The sequence below is a fragment of the Tursiops truncatus genome, chromosome 6, assembly GCF_011762595.2.
Source record: "Tursiops truncatus isolate mTurTru1 chromosome 6, mTurTru1.mat.Y, whole genome shotgun sequence".
Taxonomy (NCBI): Eukaryota; Metazoa; Chordata; class Mammalia; order Artiodactyla; family Delphinidae; genus Tursiops; species Tursiops truncatus.
The window spans coordinates 109,019,607-109,045,704 of NC_047039.1; the positions used below are offsets into that span (position 1 = coordinate 109,019,607).

The window sequence follows — 26,098 nt, forward strand, 5'->3', positions numbered from 1 at the left end:
CACCTCTCTCCACACCCCTTCTTCTTTTTTTTTTTTTTTTGCGGTACGCGGGCCTCTCACTGTTGTGGCCTCTCCCGTTGCAGAGCACAGGCTCCGGACGCACAGGCTCAGCGGCCATGGCTCACGGGCCCAGCCGCTCCGCGGCATGTGGGATCTTCCCAGACCGGGGCACGAACCCGTGTCCCCTGCATCGGCAGGCGGACTCTCAACCACTGCGCCACCAGGGAAGCCCTCTCCACACCACTTCTTTCTTTCTTCCTCCTCCCAGAAACATCATGGGTCTGACAGAACCGCTCGTGTGTGAATAAGGCTCTCATAGACTCATAACATTTGACTCTTAAACTGAGAACTAGACCTTGGGACTGGGAGCTCCATGAGGGCAGGCATGTTTCTCTCTTACTCACGGCTGCACCCCAGTGAGCCTGCGCCAACTAGAAGCCTAATAAATCTTGGTAGAATGCAGGAGTGCAGAATGCTAGGACATTAGGCCTCAGTGTCTCAACGTCAGAGTCACAGGCGATCAGTCTCCCAGCCTCTTGGACTCAAGGACCTAGAGAGAGAAGCAGCACACACACTGTTCAGGTGCAAAACTGAGAAGCTCTGGCTTCAGGGGCTTCTGCTGAGCTGCTCTCTTGGCTGTTGGAGGGGAGGGAGGGATGCACAGAAGGGAGGGAGAAAGGGTGCGAGTATCCAGGGACTCCTAATGAGCTTGGACAGCAATGGAAGCCCTCACTCCTAAAGGCCCCAGAACTTCTCCATTCCCCTGCCCTGCCCCCACTATACCCTCCGTAGGCAAAGCAGCTCTGGGACGTGGGAGGATCCAGAAGACCGCTCACTCCCCCACCTCTACTCTCTCCTCCCCTTTCCCCTCCCCCTAACCTTGGGAAACTGCAGCGGGAAATTTTGGAAGAGGGTCAAGGGAGATCCCTTATGGGCCTCTGGATGAGAACTTGGACCCTTTTACTTAACTGTTGCTCTCCCCATTCCACCTTCCATTTCCTCTCAAAAGCTCCATGGAACTCACAGGTCAGGGTGTCATCACTTCACTGGGGCAGGTTGTATAGCCCAAGATAATTGAGAAGGAGAGCTTCAGTGGGTGGCCACAGTTTCCCTGTCTGGAAAGTGAGTTTTGGATTAGAAGAGTTCTGAGATGCCTTCTGGCTCCGATATGCTAGGACTTCCCTTTTTTTTTTATGTATCCCACTCCTTAGCAATGGGGTCTTGGGCAAGTCACCAAAGCAAAGGCCCTGCTAACTCATCTGTAAAATGGGTACATTACCAGAGGCAGCCTGTCAGCTAGAGTGGATTTTCACCCCAACACACCCCTTGCTGCTGGTTCATTGCGTCCACCGTGGAGGTAGCCCAGGGCACTTAGTTAAGAGTTCAGACCTTGGTGTCTGGCAAGGTCAGCTTTGCCTTCCAGCCTTACCATTGACTGACCACATGACAAGTAGCTTAAACTCTCTGATCGTCAGTCTCCTCATCTGTGAAAAACAATCTTAACATGTACCTACTTCCTTTTTTTTTTTTGGCCCCGCCTCAAGGCTTGTGGGATCCCAGATCCCCACCAACCATGGATCGAGCCCAGGCCCTCGGCCCTCGGCCCTCGGCAGTGAGAGAGCAGAGTGCTATCCACTGGCGCGCCAGGGGATTCCCCAACAGATACCTACTTCGTAGGACTGTTGGGAGACCAGATCTGCGAGCTCATAGCATGTGCTAAGTACTTGGTGAATGCCAACTGTCACTTTGTGGTTCGCTGAGGTTCCAGGGCTCAAGGCAACCGCACTGGCCTGGAGCGAGTCACCAGCTCAGAGGCAGAATTGAAACCCCCTTTGATTGCAGACCAGTTCTTTATTTGTTTTGGAATTTTTGACCCCAAAATGCCCTTTTGGATCATTCTTTTTTATTTTTTTTCTCTGAAGTATAGCTGACTTACAATGTTGTGTCAGTTTCTGGTATGCAGTAAAGTGATTCAGTTATATGTATGTGTGTATATATATATATTCTTTTTCATATCCTTTTCCATTATGATTTGTTACAAGATATTGAATACAGTTCCGAGACCAGTTCTTAGGCCTGGGAGTGCCACCAAGGCGGCAGCAGCGAGCCCAGGATGTTCTTGACCCTCTATCCCTGCCCCACTTGCCCTTGGACCATTTTCTGAGAAGCCCAGGACCCCATAGCTCCAAGCTTCTGCAAGGACCTGATTCATCTCTGGAGGGGAGCTGCTGGACAGGCCTCCCTCCCCCCTGGTCCGTCCTTCCCTGCCTGGTGGGCTCACAGAGGCCAGCCCTCCCTGGGAGGCTGCGAGGCAGCAGCAGGTCCTACCCCTGCTTTGCTGGTTCAGAGAAAACCCTGTTCCAGCTAGGTGGCAGGAGGTACCCTCCAGGGTCACAGCTCCCTGAGCCAAAAAGCCCAGCTCCCCCAGGGCCAGTTAAAGGAGAACTGCAGGGATTTGCCTGGTGGTCCAGTGGTTAAGACTTTGCCTTCCAATGCAGGGGGTGTGGGTTCGATCCCTGGCTGGGGAGCTAAGATCCCACATGCCTCACCGCCAAATCCCCCCCCCAAAAAAGAAGAAGCAATATTGTAACAAGTTCAATAAAGACTTAAATGGCCCACATCAAAAAAACCAAAAAAAAATCTTAAAAAAAAAAAAAGGAGAACCGCAGTGGTCCCTGTGGTGCGTGTGCCTTGGGGAAGTCGTGCTTTGACCTGCAGATGCGTGTGCACCGTGACATACCAACCAGCCCCACCCAAATCACCCTGCCCTCTGAACCTTTGCGTAGGCTTCTGCAGTTGAGAATCTGGCCGTGCACTTGGCTCTAGTTACTGGTGGACTCCTCTATAGCCCTAACAGTGATAAAATGTCCCTTAGAGTGAGTGCCACTAGGTACCGTAGCCAAGAGCTACTGGTGTCTCTCCCTAAATCCACCCAGCCAAGCCCGGTGAAGTGGCCCTTACTGCTATTCTATCCCCATTTGACAGCTGGGCAAACTGAGGTTCTCAGAGTAACTTGCCTCAGGACACATACGACCAGTAAGTAGAGAAGCAGACTTTAAACCCAAATCCACTGGACTCCAGGCTTTAACCTCCTTACTGGGCAGCCTCCACTCTGCCTGCCAGGGCCTGAGTTCCCTGAGGTCTGCTGCGGCTGCTTCTGGTGCAGGCCAGGCTCCTTCCAGGGCCCAGTGCAAGGCCCAGAATCTGGTTGCTATCTAGTTGGCATCGAATGAATACACTGTCTACTGAGAGAACCAGTTCAATGAAAGAGAGAGAGTGTGTCTCACAGGGCAGATGGGTGTCTGGTCAGAAGCCCTTCAACCCGCAGCCACAACCAGACAGGGGGGGACTCCAGGTGCTGGGGAGTTTTGACATCACTCTCCACCCCCGATGCTGGATAGGACCCAAGGGTGAAAACTAGAAAGTAGAGACGATAACAGGGGGCTGCAGATGGCCTGGGAGCTGGGGAGTGACGGAATGCAGAGGGACACTGCTTACACTATGCAAGTGGGTACCGGAGGCAACAGCCCAGTTCTTTGAGAATTGGGCAGACCCGGCAAGCCACGAGGGAAGGAGAGGGCAGACGCAAGTGGCGACCCCCCTTCCTAAGTCACAGCAAACACGACGGATCCGGTCAGCCCTCGCCGCAGGGCCTGGCCCCAGCCATCCATCGGCCTTCTTGGGGAGAAGGGGACGGGCAGCGGGGAGGCCCGGACATTAAGATTTGGGAAAGTGGGGCTCTTTCACCTATCTTCTGAGGCAGAGGTGGAGACTGTGAAGGCGAGGCGACGCCCCAGAGAGCAGGAGCTGGTGTGCGCGGAACACAGATGCTCGGGCCGAGGCGCATACGGTAGGGCGCAAGCTTAGGCACACAGGGTAGAGCGCTCCAGTTGGGATGCACAGGCTGGGGCGCTCGGGCTGGAGTGCCGGGGCCTGGGCACCCGCTGGGGTGCAGCGCCCAGGGAGCACCGGGGAGCCGGTCTCCGCGCCCCGCCGCGGCCGGGACGCGCCACGGCGGGCTGCTGCAGGAGGCGCCCCTCAGAGAAGCCGTTTGCAGCCGGTGTGTAACCTGATATTTTTCTGCACGGCCCCCAGAGGAATTTTTCCATTACCCAGGCAGCGCCGCAAGCCGCAGCCTTTTCTCTCTCCTCGCCTGGCTCGCCCACCGCCCCCCGCCGTCCCCCGCGGTCCCCCGCAGCCTCTCCGAGCCGCCGCGCCGAGGCACTCTGTGCAAATGTAACCTTTCAGCAGGCCCCGCCTCCGCCAGGAAGCCGCGCGCCGGGTTGCCAGGAACGCGGCGCAGCGCGCTCGGAGCTGGAAGGCGGCCCGTTAATCAGCGGCGGCTGACAGTAAATCAGACAGCCCGGGCGGCCGGCCGGCCTCGGCCCTCTCCCTCCCGGCGCCTCCGCGCCTCGCTCGCTGCGCGCCCGCTCTTTGTTCCTCCGGCTCGCCCAGCTCTTCCCTCCGCGGGGCTGCGCCTCTCCATCACGCCCCCTTCTCCTCCCTGATTCTCGTCCTCTCCTCTCTTTTCCCTCTCCTCCTGGCCCTGTGCTTCCCGCTCTCTCCCCTTCCTGCCAGATGGCCTCGGACTCGCTTCCTTTCCTTCTCTTGGACAGCAGAAAGTCAAAGAAAAGGGGCTCATTCACCCCGTTCTTCGCCAGCCTACTGGGGGGAGGTTGGGCTCCCCAGTGCGCCTCTTGGTAACATCTTCCCCACCGTCTCCCCGGGATCTCAAGACCGGCCCCCGCCCCAGATAGAAAGATCTTAAGCTGAGCTTCATGAATGACCTTAAGGCGGAGCAGTCCATGAAATCCCTAAAATTTTATGTCCCACTTTGGGTGCATGGTGGGGTGGGAGGGGGGGTTGTCCAAAGGTTTCGTGGGTTTTTCAAAGCAGTCAGTGATTCAGAAAGGTTAAAAATCACAGCCCTAGAAATGCTTCCCATTCATCTTAATGAATCTATTCAACACATATTTATAGAGACCTACTACGTGCCAGGTGCGTGCTAAGTCCTGGGCATATAGCCATGAACTCGAGACGAGGACCCTCATATTAGACAAACTATAAATGTGTCATTACAGGCACTCCGGGGCTGGGAGGGAACTGGGGAGAGGTTGAGCGGAATGACAGGTGAGCCGAACCTGGGCTGGGGCAGGTGGAGGGGTGGTCTGAGGACTTCACAGGTGCCCCGGTTCCTACAAAGCCTGCACCCCAGCCTCACCACTCCCAGCGCAGGCGCCAGGCCGGTGCAGCCCTTCCCCGCTCTGTTCCCACACCACCATAAACAACGCTCAAAGCATGCTTGGGGCTGGGGGCAGGGGGGCACTACGGCCCCACCCTGTGCCCTCTGCAAGGCAGTAGAGCTGGCAGAGTGACCCGAAGGTCACCGTGTTCTATGTAGACAGGCTCAAAATGTGAGTCTGTGCTTGTTTTGTAGTAAGAACGTTCACTAGCATCCCTTGAGCAGCTGCTCCGTAGCAGGCACTGGGCTAAGCATTTTACACGCGTCATCTTTCATTGGCTTATTCGCCGCTTGGACAAGTGTCTCCTGAGCCCCTCCTCTTGCCAGGCGTCCTGCCAGACACTGAGGATAAACCACTGGGGGTGCTTCTTGCCCTCATGGAGCTCACAGTCTGGTAGAGAAGAGACAACAGACAATTAACAGATGTCACGGCCGGTGACAAGGGCTGGGGATGAAATAAGCAAGGCAGTGAGAGAGACAGCAACCAGTGGGCAAGGCAGGAGGCAGGTGGTAGCTAGGCTGGCTAGGGATGGTCAGGGATGCCATCCCTGAGGAGGGGGCATTCAAGCTGGGATGTAAAGTGTGGGAAGGAGCTGGTCCCCTGAAGGGCCAGAGAGGAAATTCCCAGGCAGGGGTAACAATCCACAAAAAGGTTCTGCCGTGCTTACAACTACCTTAGGAGGTGGACACCACCACTGTGCCCATTTTACAGATGAGGAAACCGAGGCTCGGAAAAGTGAAATTCCTTCTGGCCTGGGGCCATCCCGCTAGGAACAGGCAAAGCAGGCCCTGGAATCCAGGCCTTCCCCCCACCCTTTCACCTCCTGCCCCCCCAGCCCCCCACCTCCTTCCAGAGGACTGGTTAGCAGGCTCTCTGTGGAGGCAGCAGTGTGTGGCCGTGTACAGTGCAAAATGCTCTAGTCTGGACTAGGAGGCCTGAGCTCTAATCCTGCCTCTCCCAGCAGGGTGACCTTGGGCAATTCACCTACCTTCTCTGGGCCTCAGTTTCCCCCTCTGTGTACAAGGATAATAAAGGCATGCCTCTCACAAGGCTGCAGTCCAGCGAGGTCAAGGGCATAGAGTGTTTAACACGGGTCTCTGCACCCAGAAAGCGATCGGTGTGATCGTAGCTGACGCCAGATTAAATGAAGTGTCGCTATAGAAGTGGTTTCTATAACCTGGCAAAAATTAGACAGGATTTTTGTTGCTGCGAATGGCAGTGAGGGATTGCCTCCACCTTTTGCTAAAGGGTCCGTGGTGACGCTGCCCGATGCCCCCTCCTCGCTCGCCTCCCCAAGCACCCAGCCTTTGTCTAACCCTCCACATGCAGCTCTAACGGTGCCGTTCAGTTTTGCCCATCAAGAGGTGGTAAGGAGATTCTGCTCACTGCGCCCCTGGCCTCAGCAAGAATTTACTTTTTACAATCCCCACCGTGCTCCTGGGCTGCGTGGAGGAGAGATGAGGGGCAAGGAATCCCCGAGGCTGGGGAACTAAGTTCTGAGCCTGGAGAAAGAGGAATCTCACGGTTGGTGGTCAACTTCCGCTGTGAACTTGGAGCCGGGCAGAACTCAGGTCTGCTGTCTGGCTTCCACTCTCTCATCTGTAAAATGGGTGTGATAATAACAGCACTTCCTTTGTAGCTGATGAAGTTGGAGAGGCCTTAGCCAGTTCCTGGCCCCAGCAAGGGCTCTGCTGTCAGTGAGCCTTTATTATTGTGGTGTTTCTGCCCTGCGAGGTTGGGAAGACAGAATGGAGGTACCATGTGAACTGAACATTGTAGGACAAAGAACTGGAGGGCTCAAGAAAAGGGAATGGCAGCAGAAGGGCACCTGGGGAGCGGCAGATAGGCAAGGGGCAACTGAGGAGGAAGACGGGGTGGGCCCGGATCTGAGCAGCCTCAGGTCTGGACAGCTGGCTGCCTGTTCCACACGCTGCATCAGTGAGGACGCTCCCGGCTGCAGGTAACGGGCATGCTGACTCAGACTGGCATAAGCAATAAGTATACCCAAACAAAACATAACAGGCAGTCCAGAGGTGAGGACAGCTCCCGGGTCGGTGCCGTCCCTTCTTCAGCCAGAGCTTAATCCTCAGGGAATAGTGGAGGCCACCTGTTTCCTTCCTGGAGTCCAGCGGAAGGGAGAGAGGGCCTGGCATGGAGTGGATGCTGCATGAAGGTTTGTCAAATGAATGCTGAACGATGCCCTATTTCTGTAAGTTTAGAGAATCTTGAGAGAGCAGCCATCAGTTAAATAAACAAGCCTTCAGACCAGGGTTTCTCAGGAGAGTGTCTGGACCTTCTACATTGGAATCACTAAGGGGATGGGTGACAGGCTGAATAAAATCTAATCACCCCTAAAGATACCAGGTCATAATCCCTGAAACCTGTGGATGTTAACTTACAGGGCAAAAGAGACGCGACAGATGAGATTAAATAAAGGATCTCGAGATAGGGAAATTATCCTGGATTGTCTAGACAGGCCCTAATGTAATCACAGGTGTTCTTATAGGAGGAAAGCAGAGGAGATTTGAGAGAGAGGAGGAAAGGTGATCTGAAGACAGAGGCAGAGATTGGAGTGATGTGGCCACAAGCCAAGGAATGCCAGCAGTCACCAGAAGCTGGGAGTGGCAAGAAACAGATTCTCCCCTGGAGCCTCCAGAGCAACCCGCCCTGCCAACACCTAATTTTAGCCTAATTTTAGCCTCAGTTTGGACTTCGGTCTACAGACCTGCAAGAGGATACATTTCTGTTGTATTAAGCCACCCAGTTGCAGGTCACGTGTTACCGCAGCCCTAGGAAACAGGATGGTTATTAAAATGCAGATTACTGGGTTCCAACTAAAAACACTGGGTGCTGGGCCAGAGACTCTGCATTTTATTTATTTATTTATTTATTTATTTGCGGTACGCGGGCCTCTCACTGCTGGGGCCCCTCCCGTTGCGGAGCACAAGCTCCGGACGCGCAGGCTCAGCGGCCATGGCTCACAGGCCCAGCCGCTTCGCGGCATGTGGGATCTTCCCGGACCGGGGCACGAACCCGTGTCCCCTGCATCGGCAGGCGGACTCTCAACCACTGCGCCACCAGGGAAGCCCAGAGACTCTGCATTTTAAGCAAGCTTTTCTCCCCCCTCCCCGATCCTGCATGACCGTTGCACACTGAAGTGTGAGGAAGAAACTGCATTGGAACAGAAGGGTGACCTGGGCTTGATCCACACAGGAAAACACTGGCGAGAATTAGCTTCGACTCATGGCAGCCTCTTTGGGGTCCCGAGGACCCAGTCCTGTGGAACTCATCAGCTCTCCCAGGAGCCCTGCCTCAAGGCCATGCATATACTGGTCCCGGCCTGGGCCCCCTCCCCTCCTCTCATTTCTGGTTCCCCTCCTCTACCGGTCTTCAGTGTCCCTTATCACAGATTACGGCACCGGACTGTGGCTTCCCCCAGGCTGTGAGCACCCACCCCAGGGCAGGCCCAGTCCTATCCTAACCACCAGGGGTCCCTACATTACTCTTGGCGTACACTGAGAGCTCTGTAAACACCTGAATGTGCCCATGATGGCACTGACCCTTCTGTACCCCCCAGACCTTTTGGCAGTGAGACAGGGGCCGGGCAAGTACTGGCTGTCTGGTCCCCTCGCCAGCCCCCCAGATGCTCACGGGAATGCAGGCAGAGCCCCTCCACAACCTCCCTGCCTCTCCCCCAGCACCACCCTGGGTGGCTTGCCAGCAGGTAAATAGAGGAGGAGTCTGGGAAGGAAGAACCCACAGCAGCCTGGCTCTTGGGGGCTGGAAAGGATAGGAGTGTGAGGGCACCAGCACTGCCTTGGCTTCAGGACACCACGTCTCACCTCTCCCTGCCTCTCACCAGCTGGGTGATGGGCCGTGGGCCCATCCCTTTCCCTCCCTGGTCCTCCGTCCTTCAGCCGAAGTGTCAACAGCGGGGGTCCCCAGAGCTCAGGAGCTGGGTCCCTGCGTCCCACCAGAATGCACACCACCCAGGTGTCTTTTTTTTTGGCCGCACCACACATGGCACGCAGGACTTTATTTCCCCGACCAGGGATCGAACCCGAGACCCCTGCAGTGGAAGCGCGGAGTCCTAACCACTGGACCGCCAGGGAAGTCCCCAAGTGTCTTTTGTGGGGACGTGTTCTACTCCCAAGTTCCAAGCAGGTCTGCTCCTCCAGGCCGTGTTATCTAAACCTGCTGCTTTCACTCACGGAACTCCCCCAGCTCTGAAGACTTGTAGGTCTTTCCCCATTCTGCTCCCGGCCCTAAAGCAACCTTGCAAATAAGTGTGGCCATTTGCCAGCCCATGGAAGGCTGATGGCGAAATGATCAAGTCCAGCCCTTCTCTCTACCAGCCCAGGATAGATGGCCGCTGCTGGCTACCTCCGTATCACTCCTCCGCTTAAACCCTCCATGGCTCCCTATTGGCTAGAGCAGTCGTTTCCAAACCTCCCTTTCTAGCAGGGAGACTTTCCTACACCTGTGTTTATAAAACAGATGAATGCTAAGCAGCTCAGGTTGAGGGAGGAGTGAGGGCAAGACTGGACTCTGCCCTAACCTCCCCTCTCCTTGTATGGTTTGCTAATGTTGGCAAACCATTAGCCAAAAGATAAGAAAGGTTAGAGTGTAGCCCACGGACCTCCCACCCCTCCTTGGCTGGCCTCCTGGGACAGGGGTCAGGAAGCCTCCCCAGGAGAGAGCCCAGCAGGGTCCCCACCTCCCAGCGCCTACAGACACACTCACAAATGTTTGATGGACCACCACCCCACACCAGGTTCTGTGCTAGACACTGGGATACACGAGGCAGAAATGGCTGCCTCCAGAGAGCAGGAACCTTTGGGGAGGGGCCTGGCACCCAAGAAACAAGTCCAGGGGTAAGATGAACAAGTGCCACAAAGACAACAGATCTAGGAACGGGAATCGGCATGAAGGACTGGGGGATATCGTTAGACCAGAGGGTCAGGGAGGGTCTCTCTGAGAAGGAGTGGGAGTAGAGCATCAGAGCAGAGGGAACAACACATGCAAAGGCCCTGTGGCTCTGTATGCTCCTAGTCGGGAGTCACGGGATAAGCAAAACTGTCACAAGTTCCTCCCTCTCCACAAAAGGACAGGTACGTGACGTTCCCAGCAGCTTCACTCATCAGAGTCAGAGACCAGAAACCAGAATAGCCATTGACAGGAGACGGGATAAACAAACAGTGAGGGCTTCCCTGGTGGCACAGTGGTTAAGAATCGGCCTGCCAATGCAGGGGACATGGGTTCGAGCCCTGGTCCGGGAAGATCCCACATGCCGCGGAGCAACTAAGCCCGTGCGCCACAACTGCTGAGCCTGTGCTCTAGAGCCTGTGAGCCACAACTACTGAAGCCTGTGCGCCTAGAGCCCGTGCTCTGCAACAAGAGAAGCCATCGCGATGAGAAGCCTGCTCACTGCAACTAGAGAAAGCTCGCTCGCAGCAATGAAGACCCAACACAACCAGAAAATAATAAAATTAATTAATTAAAAAAAAAACAGTGAAATTCAACTGAGCGATGAAAAAGGAAGGTACGGGTGGGCTCAATGACATGGACGAATCCACAGAATATGTGGAGTGAAAGAGACCGTCCTCTGATTACACTTGTGTGTAAAGGAACAACTGTCTGTGGGGATGGAGGTCAGACTAGTGGATCCGTGGAGTGGAGCACCATGGGAACTTCCCCCAAGCGATGGGGATGTTTGGATAGAATCTTGCTCAGGGTGGCGCTCACACAGTGACACAAATGTAAGAAACTGCAGAGCTGTACACTAACACGACAGCATTTTGTTTTATTTTCTGTAAAGTCCACCTCAAGAAGGTACCGAAAGGTGGAGAAATACAGTTTGCCCTATTTGGAGAGAAAGACTCCCGCGTCACCCCAGCCCACCACTTCCAAATCGGGAGTCACCCTGCAGGCTTTGCCTGATGTCACAGCCAGGGCAGAAGGGTCCTGGCTCCCCTCCCACCCCCGCAAAAGCCACCCAAACCCCGCCTTGCCCAACGCGCACGTGAGGACGAAGGTCCTCCCTGACTCTGCCTCCATCTCCCAGTTCTTCCGCCTCGAGGTTCGAGGGCCGGGAGGGGGTCCCGGGGTGGGGATGGGGTGGGCCTGGAGACCAACTTTCCGGAATGTTCGGTGTCAGGCTGGGAAGGGCCCGGCTCCTCCGGAGCAGCTAGGCTGTAACCCGAGCCTCCGGTTACGTGGATTTCTCCTGGGGCAGGACCCCCACCCCCCAGGTTCTGGAATGCAGCCTGGGGCGCGGAGGGTGGCCCGGGAAGGGGTAACAAAGGTGCAAACGCTTTGAAATTCTGCTTCCTGTCCCCCCAGCCCCAGAGCTGAACAAACACTCCCTCTCCTGCCCGCTGGGCCTTTATCGGGAGTGGAGTGGGGACAGTCCGATGCCCGCCCCCGCCTGGGCTGGGATTGCGTTTCCACTCTCACCTGCCACCACCCAACCTCCAGGCCTAGCTGCGCCCGCCGGCTGCCCAAAGCCCACCAGCGCACGAGGTCCAGCGCTTCCTCCCCAACTCGATGGGCTCCAAACCTGGGCCCACCCGTCGTCGGGATGACATTCAGCCCCACTGGTTGGGGGTCCGGGGGAAGGAGGCATCAGGGGCCTCCCGCAGTGGTTGAGGCTGGCAGTGAGGCCGAGACTGAGGTCGTGGGGTTAAAGGCCAGCTTGGGGGGAACATGCACCCCGGTCGCTTCTCCCCTCGCCCACCCCGGCGAGGCCTGCTTGCATGGGTCCAGCGCCAGGATTCTGGTTCTCAAACCCGGACAGGCTGAGGCAGGGGCTGTGAAGTGTCCCCAGCATTGTTTTGCTTAGTTTCAGTAAGAGGAGCCACCTTTATTGGGTGCCTTCCAGCAGCTCCCAGAAGCGCGGTCAGGATGGAATGAGCATGCCGCGGGCGGGGCCAGCTCTGGGAGCTTCCCAATCCCAGAAAATAAATAAGGAGGTGGGGGGGGCAACAGTGAGGCTCCAGCCCCTCTCCGGCGTCTCCAGAGGTGCTGGGGAGCAGCCAGGCGGGAGAGCTTACCGGGGAACCAGCAATACGCACGCACGCGGTGACACACGCACGTAATGACACACGAGTGCGCACACAAGCACACGCATAGGCACCTGGCCCCCCTCCCCCGCTCCCCCAGCTCCCAGGCCAGTCCCAACAATCCAACCCCTGCAGTGTCCTCTAAAAAGCCCCAGCAGAGCCCACCACTCTCCCAGAAGACCCCTGCCCCACCCGCTGGCCCTGCAGTCTGTCCTCCTCCCTGTCTCTCTGCCCTTCCTGCCCTCCCACCGCTGAGCCCCACCTTCACCCCCCAGCTCAGCTCCCATCTGCACCCCGGCCCGAAAACACAAGGCTCCCCAAGGCCAGGCCCACACGGCCCCTGCAGCCTCTCCATCCCCGGAGCCTCCTCTCCGGCAGGACCTCCACCTCAGCGGTGCCCCCCGCCTCCCTCCTCAGCCCGCACTTGGACCACCCTGGGCCCCTGTCTCATCCATCTGTCCAGGGGTATTAGCTGGGGGCCAGGCGCCGGGGATGGGGGCAGGAGCTGGCCGGACCATTGGAGGAAATCCCCAGCTTAGTCTCTTGGTGAGGGGAAAGCAAGGATAGAAGTGGGCTTGATGGCATCATCCCTGCCGGCAGGGATGTTACAGAAGTTGAGCCAGGGTGGGGTGGGGCTGAGAGCCCGACAAGGCCCTCCACACCACACAAACCAGCAGATGTGGTCCAGCCACGTGAGACCTGCTGGTGTCCTCGGGGGCCTGCCCCTCTCCAAGCAGCTTCGCCGACTCCACCAAGCTGGCCTGGGGGTCTCTCCTGTCTGCTGCCCCTGCCACATCACTGACCACTCTGTCCTTGTCCCCAAGGCTCTGTTCCCCCACCAGCTGGGGCTCCAGGATTCTGCTCATTGACAGGCACGGAGAGAGAAGTGGATTAGTGAGCAAGTGAATGAATGAACGAACGAATGAATGAATGAGGGAAGAGCTTTTCCACCAGCTGCTCATTTACGGGCTTCCCCGCCCTTGCAGGTCATGCCCACACTCGGGGGGAAGAATTTACCCCTTCCCCAGCCTCGTGTTGGTCATTAACTCAGTGCCTGGACTTGCCTGGTTAATAAATAATTAAGCTGGATAGGGGCTGACCTCAGGCTGACCTTGAGCCTCTCCGCAGGTCCTCCCCCAATTGGATGTGTGACTGCTTCGTAGTGACCCTTTTCTCCTCTGTGCTGGTGGGTTCTGAATCCTGGGGAAGTGTCAGGCACAGAGAAGGCCTGGCCCCAGCCCCGGAGTGCCCCAGCCTGCCCGCGAGGCCACCCGCCCCCCACCCCAGGACACAGAGAGTAGGGACTCCTTTTTCTCCACTCTCCTTACCAAAGCCCAGGATCCCTGAACTGACAGCACGCGGGCCTCAAGCTGGGCTCTGCCGATGATGCGCTGAGTGACCTGGGGGTCCAGCTCGCCCCCACCACTGGGCCTCGGTTTCCCCATCGGTCAGACAAGGAGGATGGGTTCAGCGTGACTGCAACTCATTCCATGATGCTGTGGAAACGGGCGGGTGTTGTGACATCCAGAGGGGACCTCAGAGACCACGTCATCGTGTGCCGTGAGGGCCCGAGATCACACAGCACCTGGGGGAGGGCTGGGAGGAGGACACCATAGTCCGTCCTGGTCTCCCTCCCCTCCATGGCAGCCCTCCTTGCTGTCCATTATTCTCTTTCCTTCTTGTCATTCATTCATTCAGTGATAAGTTAGGCAGGGCTCAGCCTGAGGGGCCAGGGTCTTGCCGTCAGGGAGGCCCAAACTAGGGGACACAGACCTCCCAGGCAGCTACACTCCAGAGCGATTTGTGCAGGTTCGCAAAAGGGAGGGGTGAGAGCAGGTGGAGGAGAAGAGGAGAGGGGAAGCAGGGGCTCCTGGCAGGGGAAACAGCAGAGCAAAGGCCCCACAGAGCGAGAATGACCCGTTGGGAGAGTTACACGCAGTTCAGTCTGGTTGGCTGTATCAAGACCTGATGAGCGGGACCTCCCTGATGGTCCAGTGGGTAAGACTCCACGTGCAGGGGGCCTGGGTTCGATCCCTGGTCAAGGAGCTAGATCCCACATGCCGCAACTAAGAAGTCGGCACGCCGCAACTGAGAGTCCACAAGCCGCAACTAACAGTCTGCATGCTGCAACCAAAAGGTCCTGCGTGCCACAACGAACATCCCGCGTGCCGCAGCTAAGGCCCGGCAGAGCCGAAATAAAATAAGTAAATCAATTAATTCAAAAAAAAAAATCTTAAAAAAAAAAGACCTGATGAGCCACAAGTAAGAGTTTGAAATTAACTCCAAGACAGTGAGGAGTGAAAGCGTTCGAACTAAGGAGAGGCGTGCTCAGATTGCTGGGAAGGTGGCTCTGGCCGCTGCTACTGCATGGAATGACTGAATGGAGTAGACACAGCCTGGGAGGCTATGAGTGTCACCCCAGGCAGGAGGCAGTGGAGTCTGGGTCGCCGGCAGGTGGTGGGAGAGAAGTAGATAGATCCCAGAGTTACTAAGAAGTAGAATCATTAAGACTTGGTAACTAACTTCTGCTTCTGGCCAAGATGGAGTAACAGAGGCCAGATTTCCTATCCCACTTGAAACAACCAAAAAAAAAAAAAAAAAAACATGAAACAGTGGTTTTCAAGAAAGAACCATCTGAAGGGATTAGAGGGAACTGTGTCTGATGCTCATACAGGGTTGGGAATACTGCCTGTTCCCACCAGTCAGGCTGGAAAACTCATAATTCACAGGGAAGTGGGTATAGCATTTAGGAAAGTCTTGTCTCAGAGGTGGGGAATAATTAGCCCTAAACGGAGCATTGCTAAAAACCCACCTAATAAATCATAACGCAAGCCCCAAAAGGATCAATTGGATCCCAAGTAATTTAACTGCTTCCCAGAATAAACCACAAGCAGATTTATAAAAATACAAAAATATCCAAAAATCACATCTGGCGTCCACCAAACATTACCAGGTGTGCAAAGAAGCAAGGAAACACGACCCATAAAGAAAAGAATAATCAATCAATTGAACCTGACCCAGAACGGACACAGATGTTAGAATTAGCAGAGAAGGATTCTAAAACAGTTTTTATAACTGTATTCCATATTTTCGAAATGTTAGAGACATGAAGTTATAAAAAAAGATCCAGGGGCTTCCCTGGTGGCGCAGCGGTTAAGAATCCGCCTGCCAATGCAGGGGACACGGGTTTGAGCCCTGGTCCAGGAAGATCTCACATGCCGCGGAGCAACTAAGCCCATGCGCCACAACTACTGAGCCTGCGCTCTAGAGCCCGTGAGCCACAACTATTGAGCCCACAACTATTGAGCCACAACTATCGAACCCACAACTATTGTGCCACAACTACTGAAGCCTGTGCGCCTAGAGCCCGTGCTCCGCAACAAGAGAAGCCACTGCAATGAGAAGCCCGCGCACGGCAACCAAGAGTAGCCCGCGCTTGCCGCAACTAGAGAAAGCCCGCGTGCAGCAACAAAGACCCAACACAGCCAAAAATAAATAAATTAATTTTAAAAAAAAAGATCCAAATTAACTTTTTCTTTTTTTTTTCGGTATGCGGGCCTCTCACTGTTGTGGCCTCTCCCGTTGCGGAGCACAGGCTCCGGACACGCAGGCTCAGCGGCCATGGCTCACGGGCCCAGCCGCTCCGTGGCATGTGGGATCTTCCCGGACCGGGGCACAAACCCGTGTACCCTGTATCAGCAGGCGGACTCTCAACCACTGCGCCACCAGGGAAGCCCCCAAATTAACTTTTAAGAGTCGAAAATTACAATGTCTGAGATGAAAAATACACTGAATGGGATTTGTGGCAGATTAGACAAGACAGAAGAAAAGTTAATGAACCTGAAGGTACAGCAATAAAACCTATCCAAAATGAAACAGAGAGAAAAGAATTTTTTTAAAAAATGGAAAGAACACCAGTCAGCTGTAGGATAATTCCAAGCAGCCGAATATATGGGGAGTCCCAGAGGAAAAGAGGAAGGGGAACAGAAGAAATAGTGGAAGAAATCATGGATGAAAAATTTCCAAATTTAATGAAACCTGTATCCAAGAAGCTCAATGAACCCCAAGCACAGATGCCTGGTGACCGACTGGAAGTGGAGGAGCAGACAAGGGTGACGCCCTTGCTTCTGGCCCAGGAGACATGGCTGGGGTACCATTCTCTGAGGGGGAGGCCTGCAGGGGGTGCAGGCACGGTGGGATCTGTGTCAGCTTTAGGGACACAGATGGAGGTGTCAAGGGCAGCAGGCATGATGGGTCTAGCGTTCAGAAGGCAATGGACTGGAGATAGAAGTCCAGGAGGCCATGGACTTGGTGGGTCCTGCCGGAGAGAGCTGAAGGCCAGGGGCAGACCCCAGGACACACCATCAGTTAATCAAGAGGCAGAGCCCGAGGGCCACATGGGGAGCTGAGAAGGGACATGCAGAGAGGGAGTAGGGAAACCAAGGAGCATGGTACCCAGGTGGACTGGCCCTGCTGAGAGACTGGTCTAAAGTGGCCATGTTGTCACTCAGAGGTGAAGTCTGCCGTGGCTGGCTTGGCCCCAGGGCAGGACTGTCTCAGGATATTGCCCAGAAAGTGGCAGATGTCCTGGGGAGGGTTGGGACCAAAGGGGTCTGGAAGAGGGTGGCAAGCATAAAATATTCTCGCAAGAGTGAGGACTAGATGGGTGGGAGATGGGGTGGAGGCAGGGATGTCTGAATTTCAGACCTCAGAAGTGCAGCCGTGGAAGTGATGACCAGGTCAGCGTGGACCACAGTGCAGGGGCCCAGCTAAGGGCCCCGGAAACAGCAGGATGGAGAAAGGGAGAGACCAGCATATTGGCCAGGGCGTCCTGGTGGTGCCAGAGGAACACTGAGCCTGGAGAGGAGGACTGTGGGAGGCCCCAAAGTCTTCTGAGCATGAAGCATTGTGCCAGGAGTGAGGAGGTGATTCCAGGGACCAGGGGGCAGGAACCACAAAGGGGTGAGGGAGTTGCGTGGGGGTGCAGGGAGAGGCAAGCTGTGGTGGGCGGAAGAGCATCACAGACTTGGGTTAGGAACCACAGAGATTCCTATGGGGAGAGAGAGAAAAAGAGTGCAAGCAAGTTCATTTTCTGCACACCGGGCTCCATCACTCCCACCCAGGCGGGCAGCTTAAGGAAGGATGCGCTTGTGCATGCCTTCACAGGAGCCTCCAGCTCCTGAGAGGAGAGCTCTGGCCCAGCCCCGACCTGGGCCTTGAAGCCAGGGAGGTGGGATGGTGCAAGAGTTGGGAGGAGCCGGGCCCCACAGCTGCCACTGGAGCCCGAGGATGCTCAGAGCAGACAGGCTGGGGCGCAGGTGTGAGAGGCCCAAGCAGGGACGTGGCATGCAGCGGCCTGCCTCTCCACGCTCAGAGGCTCAGGAGAGCCCCTCTTGGCAAGGGGCCCCGGGGGAGGACTCAGCCTGCTCGGCGGGGCCACCTGCTGTCTCTTGCCCCTGCCAGCCCTAGAGGCCCCGGGGAGGTGCAGGGAGCAGGCCGTTTCCCTGGACCCAAGCCGGGTGCAGGGGGCAGCTGGCCGTCCTGGCCAGCTTCTACCTCCCTCTTCAGAATCTTCTACCAGGTAAGTAGCAGGCAAGCCCTGCCCCGGTCTCTCTGTCCTTTTGCACTCTGCTGAAAGACCGACAAGTGCCCTCCTCCCCCTGGGAGCGTGCTGTGCTCCCTAATGAATGTGGGGTTACACACACCCAGGGTGCTGTGTGTATGTTCCAAACGCGCGTGGAGACGAACAGAGACCCAGGCACAAACGTAAGCAACCTCGGAAACGTGCATGCGCTTGGGAGGAGCTACCTACACTAACAGGCATGTGTGTAGAGGAATTACACATGGGCGTATGCAAACACAAGGAAGGCATGAAACCACAAAGGTGAGTACCTGCACCACGTGCACCTGCATACCCATGCATGCCAGCGTGCACACATTACGCACCCAGAATGCAAACAGAGAGCAGATGTCCAGGCACACACGACCATTTCATACACATCCCTGTAGCTCCGTGCGTCCACGGAGGTGCCCATTCCATGTGCTTATTCACAGAGACATTCACCCCACGCACAAATGTGCACTGAAAACTAAGTGCAAGCAGATGTACACAGGCACATGCAGGACGCACATACAAACACGCACAGAGACGCACGTTTACATAAATGTACACATGCACACACACACAGCCATTTGTGCATATACGGAGCCACTCATGCCTGCACACGTGCACAGCCATGCCCGGGTACACAAGGCACAAATACACACATACAAAAGTGCACGTGCAGATATGTATATATCTGGATGCTTAGAAAAGCCTAACTAAAGGCGTTCAACACGTTCATGCTACACTGAAAGCGCCATGGGGGCAGGGACTGTGGCCCCTTCATTCACGGCTGCACCCCTGAAGCCCAGCTCAGGGCCTGGTGCCCAGAGGTTTGCAGAGCCGAACACCGGGAAACAGCTTGGGCAACAGCTCAGAGGCAGGAGGGCGACAGACAGTCTGGGGAGTGGCCAGGGGTCCCTTGTGAGTGAGTGGGGCTGGGATGGGCCCGGTGGCTGGGGAGGGGGGCTTTCAGGATGGTCACTCCTTCTCCTTCCTCCCACCCTCCTCTTCCTCCCCTCCTTCCCCATTGATTCTCCTCCGCTACACATACTGAGGGCAGGTGGAATGTCAGATGGGGCAGGAGGGAGGGGGGTGTCACAGAAAACCCATGGCCTTGCAGCCAGGAGGGCAGGTCTTGCTTGGCCCTGTCTTCGTGCTGGGGGACCCGGCCAGGGTACTGATTTTCTCTGGGCCTCAGTTACATGCTAGGTGTTCAGCTGTAAGAATTTTCACAAAGTGAACCCACTTGTATAACTAAACAGCAACCAAATAAAAATAATAGGACATATCCAGCTCCCCAGAGCAGATGAAGGTCAATTTTTACAGAACTTAAGGCCCCTGCAGGCCCCCGTAAGTTTCTATTTGCCCTCACAGCCAGCAAGGGGGCAGTTCGTCCCCTCAGCTCAGGACCCCTTTTCCGGGGTCCCTGCCACCCACAGGGAGAAAAGGCAGGAACAGCCCGTCAGCCTCCAGCGCTCCAGCCCTGCCTCTCCTCAGCCTCAGGCCAGGACCCCTGTGGCCAGCGGAGGGCCCACCTCCCCTTCAGCACTGCCTCTGGAGTCCCATTTGGGGAGCCAGGAAATCTTGGGAGAGGGAGCACGGAGACCCCAAGTTTCTATGCCACCCTGCCCCTTTGATTGAGCCACTTGTTGGTAGCACCCAAGGGCCCATAGCTTTAAGGGAAGACTTGAACCCAGGGCTGACCCAGTCCAAAGCCCACAGCCCGTACAGCGGTGGAGATCATTATCTCCATTTCACTGGGGAGGAAACTGAGGCTCAGAGAGACCACGAGCGGAGCCAGGACTCCAGCTGTGGGGGCGAACTTGACCCTGTCATCCCCCCGCTCAAAGCCTTTCTGTGCTCCCCTTCGCGGGGACACTCCAAAGCCCTCCATGATCTGGCCCTGCCAACCTCTCCCTGGGGGCACATAAGGTCCAAACCCCTTTTTGTTGAAGGCCTGGGACAGGGACAGGGACTTGCCCAAGGTCACACGCTGGTGAGTGGAGGGACAGGATTAGAGCTCAGATCCCCTACTTTCCAGCCTGGAACCGCCTCCCCTGGACCAGCCTAGTACTGGGAAAGGAGAGGCCTCCCCCACTCCTCCCCTTTCCCTCCTCCCTGGAGGCTGCAGAGGCGAGCTGCCCTGAGCCAAGTGGGCCTGGAGGACCTGACCTGACCCCCCCTTCCTCCCTGACCACTCCCCCAGCCTTTTGATATGTCAGCACCCACTGAGAAGACCCCCCCATCTCCCCTCTGTTAGCTGGGTTCTAGTGTCATGGGGCCATTTGCTGGCTGTATGGGGCGGACAGGGCACCTCCCCTCTCTGAGCTTAGTTTACTCATCTATAAAATGGGGTTATGACACATCTCCTAGAGTCGCTGGTAAGAAATGGTGGTATAAACGTGAAATAAGCCCCCGACACGCTTCGTTCTGGGCGACAAGCCCAGGCACTCCTCATAAAGTCTCCCATTTTATCCTCTCAACAAGCTAGACGTAGGAACTGCCCGGGTTTATACGGGAGAGGAAACTGAGGCTGAGGTCACGCACTTTCCCAGGCAGCAGGGCTCCAAAAACTGGGAGCAGGGGTTGGTCCTCCCCGGCCAGCTCTCGGGCTCTCCAGGGGCAGGGCCCACACTAGGGGCGTTCTCCGCACCCAAGCGGGGCTCCGGGTGCCAGGCCCACGGGACGGGGCGGCCAGCGCGGGGGCCGGGGCCAAGCTGGGGAGAGCGGGTTGTAGTGGGGGGGGGCGCCTGTCAGCGCGGGGTCGGCCTTGGGTCGATACAGCGGCGGGATGAATGGGCGAGGAGAGAGCACAGAGGCAGGGCGGGCGGGGGGGGGGGGAGGGGAGGAGGAAGTGGAGGACGGCCGAGGGGAGGGGAGGGGAGGACGGCAGGGGAGGGGAGGGGAGGGGAGGACGAGATGGGAGGGGAGGGAGGCAGGGCCCGCCCCCTCCCCCTCCTCCCCTCACCCCGCCCGGCGGCCCCTGCCCGGGTCTGCAGCCTTCAGCGCAGAGCGCGGCCCCGCGGCCCCGCCGTGGGATCGATAACTAATTTCACCGCAGCAGCCGCCCCAGTTTTTTCCCGATAATTGTGCTCCTGCAGCTGCGAGCAAGGCCCCCAGCCCGCGCGCGGCCCCCGCCCGCGCCCGATCAATTGACACCGCCACCGGGCGGCCGGAAAACTCATTTTTCTCTCCCTCCCCGGCTCCCGGTGGGCGCAGGAGAAGCTCCGCCTCGGGCCGGGGCGGGAGGGTGGGGGGGAGCGCGGGCCGGTTCCCAGACTGACTCGAGTTTGGGAAGGTTTCCAGGGTATCCGATGCAACCGGAGGGCCTCAGTTTCTCTGTTCCACAAGTAAGGGCGTGGCCGAGGACCTGGGGGCTGGACTGACCCCGCCCCCTCGGCTTTCCCTGGGCGGGCCAGCGGTGCACCTGCCCCCCCATCCTTTCTGGGAGGGAGGGCCAACAGCGCAGGCGTCGTGGTCTGGACACGTGGGTTCGAATCCGGCCTTTACCAGTTTCCACTGTGTGACCTTGGACTGGTTCTGCCCTTTGGGCTCTTCCTCTCCGAGCCTCAGTTTCCCCATCTTCCCAAAGGGGCTGGCATAGTCGTCGGTGCGCAGGGTTGTAGATGGGTGTGCGCAAGTGCGTGCCCCATAAACGGCGGTGGTGATTAGAGAGTGGAGGAAATCTTCACTCACTCACTGAGCACCTACTGTGCGCCAGGTACTGTTCTGGGCTGGAGGACAGAGCAGTGATGAAGCAGACAAAAGTCCCTGCCCTCGTGGAACTGACCTTCTAACGAGGGCATGAACGATAAACATGTAAGTGAAGTAACTAGTGAGAAGACGAGAAAAGCCATGGAGAAAAGTAAACTAGGGCGTGTGGCATAGGGTGTGAGGAGGGGTTGCAAGGGCAGTGCAGCCCCCCAGGACCAACTGAGCAGGGCTTCATTGCCAGAGGCCCCTTTGCAAAGCTCTGAGCTGCCCCCTTTGCAAAGCTCCCAGCCTGCTGTCTGCTCAAGGTCAGGGAAAGCCGCAGACTTGGCATTCTCTGAGAAGGGTGGGCAGGAGGAAGGAGAGCAGAGCGGGGAGAAGGCGAGATGGGGGGGTGTCTAGAGAGAAGGGGGGTGTGCAGACGGAGAAGGGAGGACAGAGCTCCAATGGCCAGGAGGCCTGGAAGTTAAAGGTCGGACGGGACTCAGGTAGCCAGCCGCCCCAGCTGGGCCACGGAGGCTCAGAGAGGGGCAGAGGCCTGCCCAAGGCCACAGTACATGTGGGGGTCAGAGGTGGGCTCCTGGGTCTTGGCTCCAGACCCTGCAGAAGGGTGAGAAGGGCCAGAGAAGAAGAGAGAAGAGAGGAGAGACTCACGAGGGTAGGGAGGGGTGCGGGCAGCCCAGAGGCTGGGTCAGAGGGGGGCTGGGAGCTTCCTTGGAGCAACATGGGTTGTGTTAGGACATCTTCGGGAGGACTGGGAATGACTCGGAATGACTCAGGGAACCCAATCTGCTGACCAGATTCCCTCCGCCCCACCTCGCCTCCAAACCAGTTACCCAAATCTGACAGAGGAGTCCTAAGGCTTCTGCATGATGGTGGGTGAGTCAGGCAGGGGGCGGGGCCCTTGGCTGCTGGGGAGGTGGGCTGTTCTGGGGCTGAATAAACCTCAGGACATGCCCCCTGCCTCAGTTTCCTCATCTCGAAAATGGAGTTAGTGGTGAAGTTCTAAGGTTCTGTCTGTCTCCTTCCCTCCGGATTCCTGGCACACCCAGCCCCATCACGGGGTTGAGAGCAGTGACTCGGCAGAAATGAAAGCTCGAGACTGCTAGCAACCGAATGAGGTTAGCAGGGGAGGGAAGGGCTGGACTGGGTGGCTGGGATTTGGAACAAACGGAGCTAGGCCGCACCCACCTGTTTGTTTGTCCATCCATCCACCCACCCAGACAGTCATTCAGTCATTCAGCACACACTTAGAAGCACCTACTATGTGCGGGGCAGTATGGAGGGGAGTGGGCATAAGGTCCTGCCTCTCCCATCCTCTCCCTCCCCCCATGACCCCCACGCTTTCTCTCGAGGAGTGGTCGAAGCAGCATTGGACTGGGAGTCAATGTAGGACTGATGTCCCCTGGGTACCCCTCTGTGCCTCGGCTGGACTAACAACAGCCACGTCAAGGGTCTGGCTCCCAGCATCATGTTCAGTCCCTCAGTTCCCCTAAGGCCAGATGAGGGATCGAAGACCAGGACCCACCCGGGGTCCCACGGCCAGGAGGCTGTGCCTAACCCAGTGCCCTGTCCGCCTGTCCCGAGTCTGGGAGGAATGATTGCCTATCGGGAAGGATCTGAGGATCCCAGGCAGAAACCAGGCTACAGCGTTCAGAGTCCCCTTGTCCTGTCTCTCAACTGGTGGCTTTATCCACCAGTCATCTCAGAAAGGGCCTGTGTGGGTCAGCCTAGCAGCTGCCCCTTTGCCCACACCCCATGGTGGCTGATGCCCTGGGAGGCCATCCAGGGCAACTCCAGCCTCCACAGTGAGACCAAGCCTCCCTTTTCAGAGAGATGTATATTCAGTCCGTCCCATCTCTCAGAGCACCATGGCAGATGACATCCAAGGCCTTACAGAATTCTCGATCTGGAGACATGGGATCCCGTCCCCCTGGGCCTTGGACCAAGGGCCCTACTTTATGGCAAGGAAAGAGCACCGTGGGTGTGCAAGCACGGTAGCCACTGGTCTGACCCTGGAGCGATGGGCCTGACGGAACGCTGGGGCAGCCAGCTCGTGCGACACCCTGTGTCCAGAACCCACAGCTAATCAATGGTGCTGTGACCCCCAAAACCAGGACACACGGTCCAGGAACAAGCTGTGGAAATAGGATTGTGCCCGCCTGCATCACTCCAGTGCCTCACTTGTAGATTTGTACTTCTCCTCCCTGCAGCCTGAGATTTTGTCAGAGAAGAGGTACCGGTTCCCTGGGACTGGGTGGGGGTGGGGGTGGGAGAGCTGGAGGGAGGGAACAGGAAGTGGAGGGAGGGAACAGGAAGTGGAGGGAGGGAACAGGAAGTGGAGGGAGGGCTCCACCCGGCACAGAATGGGTCTTGCTGAACTCAAAGCTGTGACTGCCGTCTGACCACTTTGGAAGCCTCATGCCAGGGACCAGCAGGCCGAGACGGGAGTTACCGTTCAGGGGTGGGTCAGCTACCCCAGATCCAGCTGCGGGGGCAATAGTTTGCTTCAGTAACAGGCTTGTGTCAAGTCTGCAGGGACTGCGGATGGCCAGCTCCTTTAAGGGGACTCTCATGGGCCGGGCCCAGTGCAGGGCAGGGGCAGAGCTGAGTCCTGCAATGCATGGACTGTATCGAATACCTTTCCTGCGCTACTTCCAACGTCTTGGCTTTGCCTCTTAATCCAGGCCCAGTGGCGGTGAATAAACAGCCCCCGCAGGGTCTGGCCAGACAACTGCAGGCCAACAGTGCCTCACCCTGAGTGGCATCTCTCTTCCTGCCCTGGGAGTTCACTGATGCCCCATATGGGATGTCCCTCTCCCCATCAGGAACCCGCTCAGAGATCAGCTGTAACACCATTCAGGCCAACCCTTGATCCAAGGGAGACGGAGCTATGGGGTGCCTCCCCCTTCCCCCTTGCTTCCCCCAGGCAGATGGTCCCAAGATGCGTTTCATAAGGAATCTCGGACAGCCCTGGGGGCACCCGGGTTGCCTTAATGGTGAACTCAGGAATGCACATTTGTATTGGTTCTCTGTCCTCTCCTGTTTCCCTCTCCCCTCTCCCCATCCCTCACTCTTGCCCCTGCAGCTGTACTCCCAAACAAACTACGTGTACCTCAGCCTTTATTTTAGCCTGCTTTCGGGGAGCCCAGACCAAACAGGTGTTATGGGCAGAATTATGTCCCTAACCCCTCCCCGTGGAATTAGTAGGTTGAAGTCCTAACCCCCAGTACCTTAGATGTGACTATATTTGGACACAGGGTCTTTAAAGAGGTAATTAAGTTAAAATGAGGTCATCAGGATGGGCCCTAATCCAATATGACTGGTGTCCTTCTCAGAAGAGGAGATTGGGACACAGACACGCACAGAGGAAGGATCACATGAAGACACAGCAAGAAGATGGCCGTCTACAAGCCAAGGAGGGAGAAGAAACCAACTCTGCCTATACCTTGGTCATGGGTTTCCAGCCTCCAGGATGGAAGAAAATAAATTTCTGTTGTTTAAGCCATCCGGTCTGTGGCACTTTGTTATGTCAGCCCTGGGAAACCAATACACAGGTATATTCTATTATCGACCCATCTTACAACCAAAGAAACAGAGGCTTTGAGAGGCAAAGGACTCGCTCAGGGTCACACAGCTGGTGAGTAGCAGAGCCCAAATGCAAACAGGGGTCTTTGGGCGGCAGAGTGCAAGCCCTCCACACTAGGGATACTAGGAACCCAGCAAGTCTTCAAACCGCCGCTGGCCCAGTCTCCCCTCCCACGTCTGGGAAGCCCCTCCCTCTATCCAGGCCTGCGCCTCCTTCTCCAGCCTTGACTGTATTGGCCTTGGGAAGCTCCCTCCAGCTCCCCGCCTCTGGGCCTCTGGCTCTGCTGTTGCTGCAGCACTAAGTTTGCCAGCTCATTCCCTCCCGCCTTTCCTCTGAAGTCTGTTCTCCAGCAGCGTTACACACACACACACACACACACACACACACACACACACTCCTCTCACGTGCACTCTGAGCTCACCTAAGCACTCAGGCTCTTTCTACCACCTTCCCTCATGCCTGCTGCAGACCAGCCACAGAGTGGCTTTGGGGTGCCCCCTGAAGACCGCACCTCCCTTACTCCCTGTGTCCCAGTTCTGCAGTGAGCACCCTCCTGTCCTAGCTGGGCACTGTGCACAGAGCACCTCACTAACTCCTACCCCCTGCAGCAGGGACTACTATTGTCTCCATTTTCTATATGAGGAACTGAGGCCCAGAGAGGGATATGGCTCTGCCTAAGGATGCACAGCAATGAGAGGTGGGGCTGGAATTCATCCCAAGTCTCAGGACCGAGCTCTCTCCAGCAGAGGCCAAACTCAAAGAATGGGATTAATTCCAAAATGTTGTGGCTACGACACGGGACTTTCCCTGAGAGTAGGTTATGATGCAGGGCAGAGGGCAGGGACTGGGCATGTGCACCCGGAGGTCATGCCCCTCCCTGCCACTGCCC

The 26,098-nt window shown here is 56.8% G+C and overlaps 1 long non-coding RNA gene across 4 annotated transcripts; it reads left to right on the forward strand.

Moving 5' to 3' along the window:
• Window positions 1-17,647: 17,647 nt before the first annotated feature.
• Window positions 17,648-25,128, forward strand: LOC117312690 (uncharacterized). Of its 4 annotated transcripts, XR_012332735.1 has the most exons (5): window positions 17,648-17,885; window positions 18,014-18,188; window positions 22,673-22,741; window positions 23,738-23,856; window positions 24,959-25,128. It is a non-coding gene; the product is annotated as an uncharacterized lncRNA (long non-coding RNA). The 4 variants fall into 4 exon arrangements; XR_012332734.1 differs by lacking the exon at window positions 17,648-17,885 and having other exon boundaries at window positions 17,934-18,188; XR_012332733.1 differs by lacking the exons at window positions 17,648-17,885; window positions 18,014-18,188 and adding an exon at window positions 20,882-22,499.
• The last annotated feature ends 970 nt before the right edge of the window (window positions 25,129-26,098 follow it).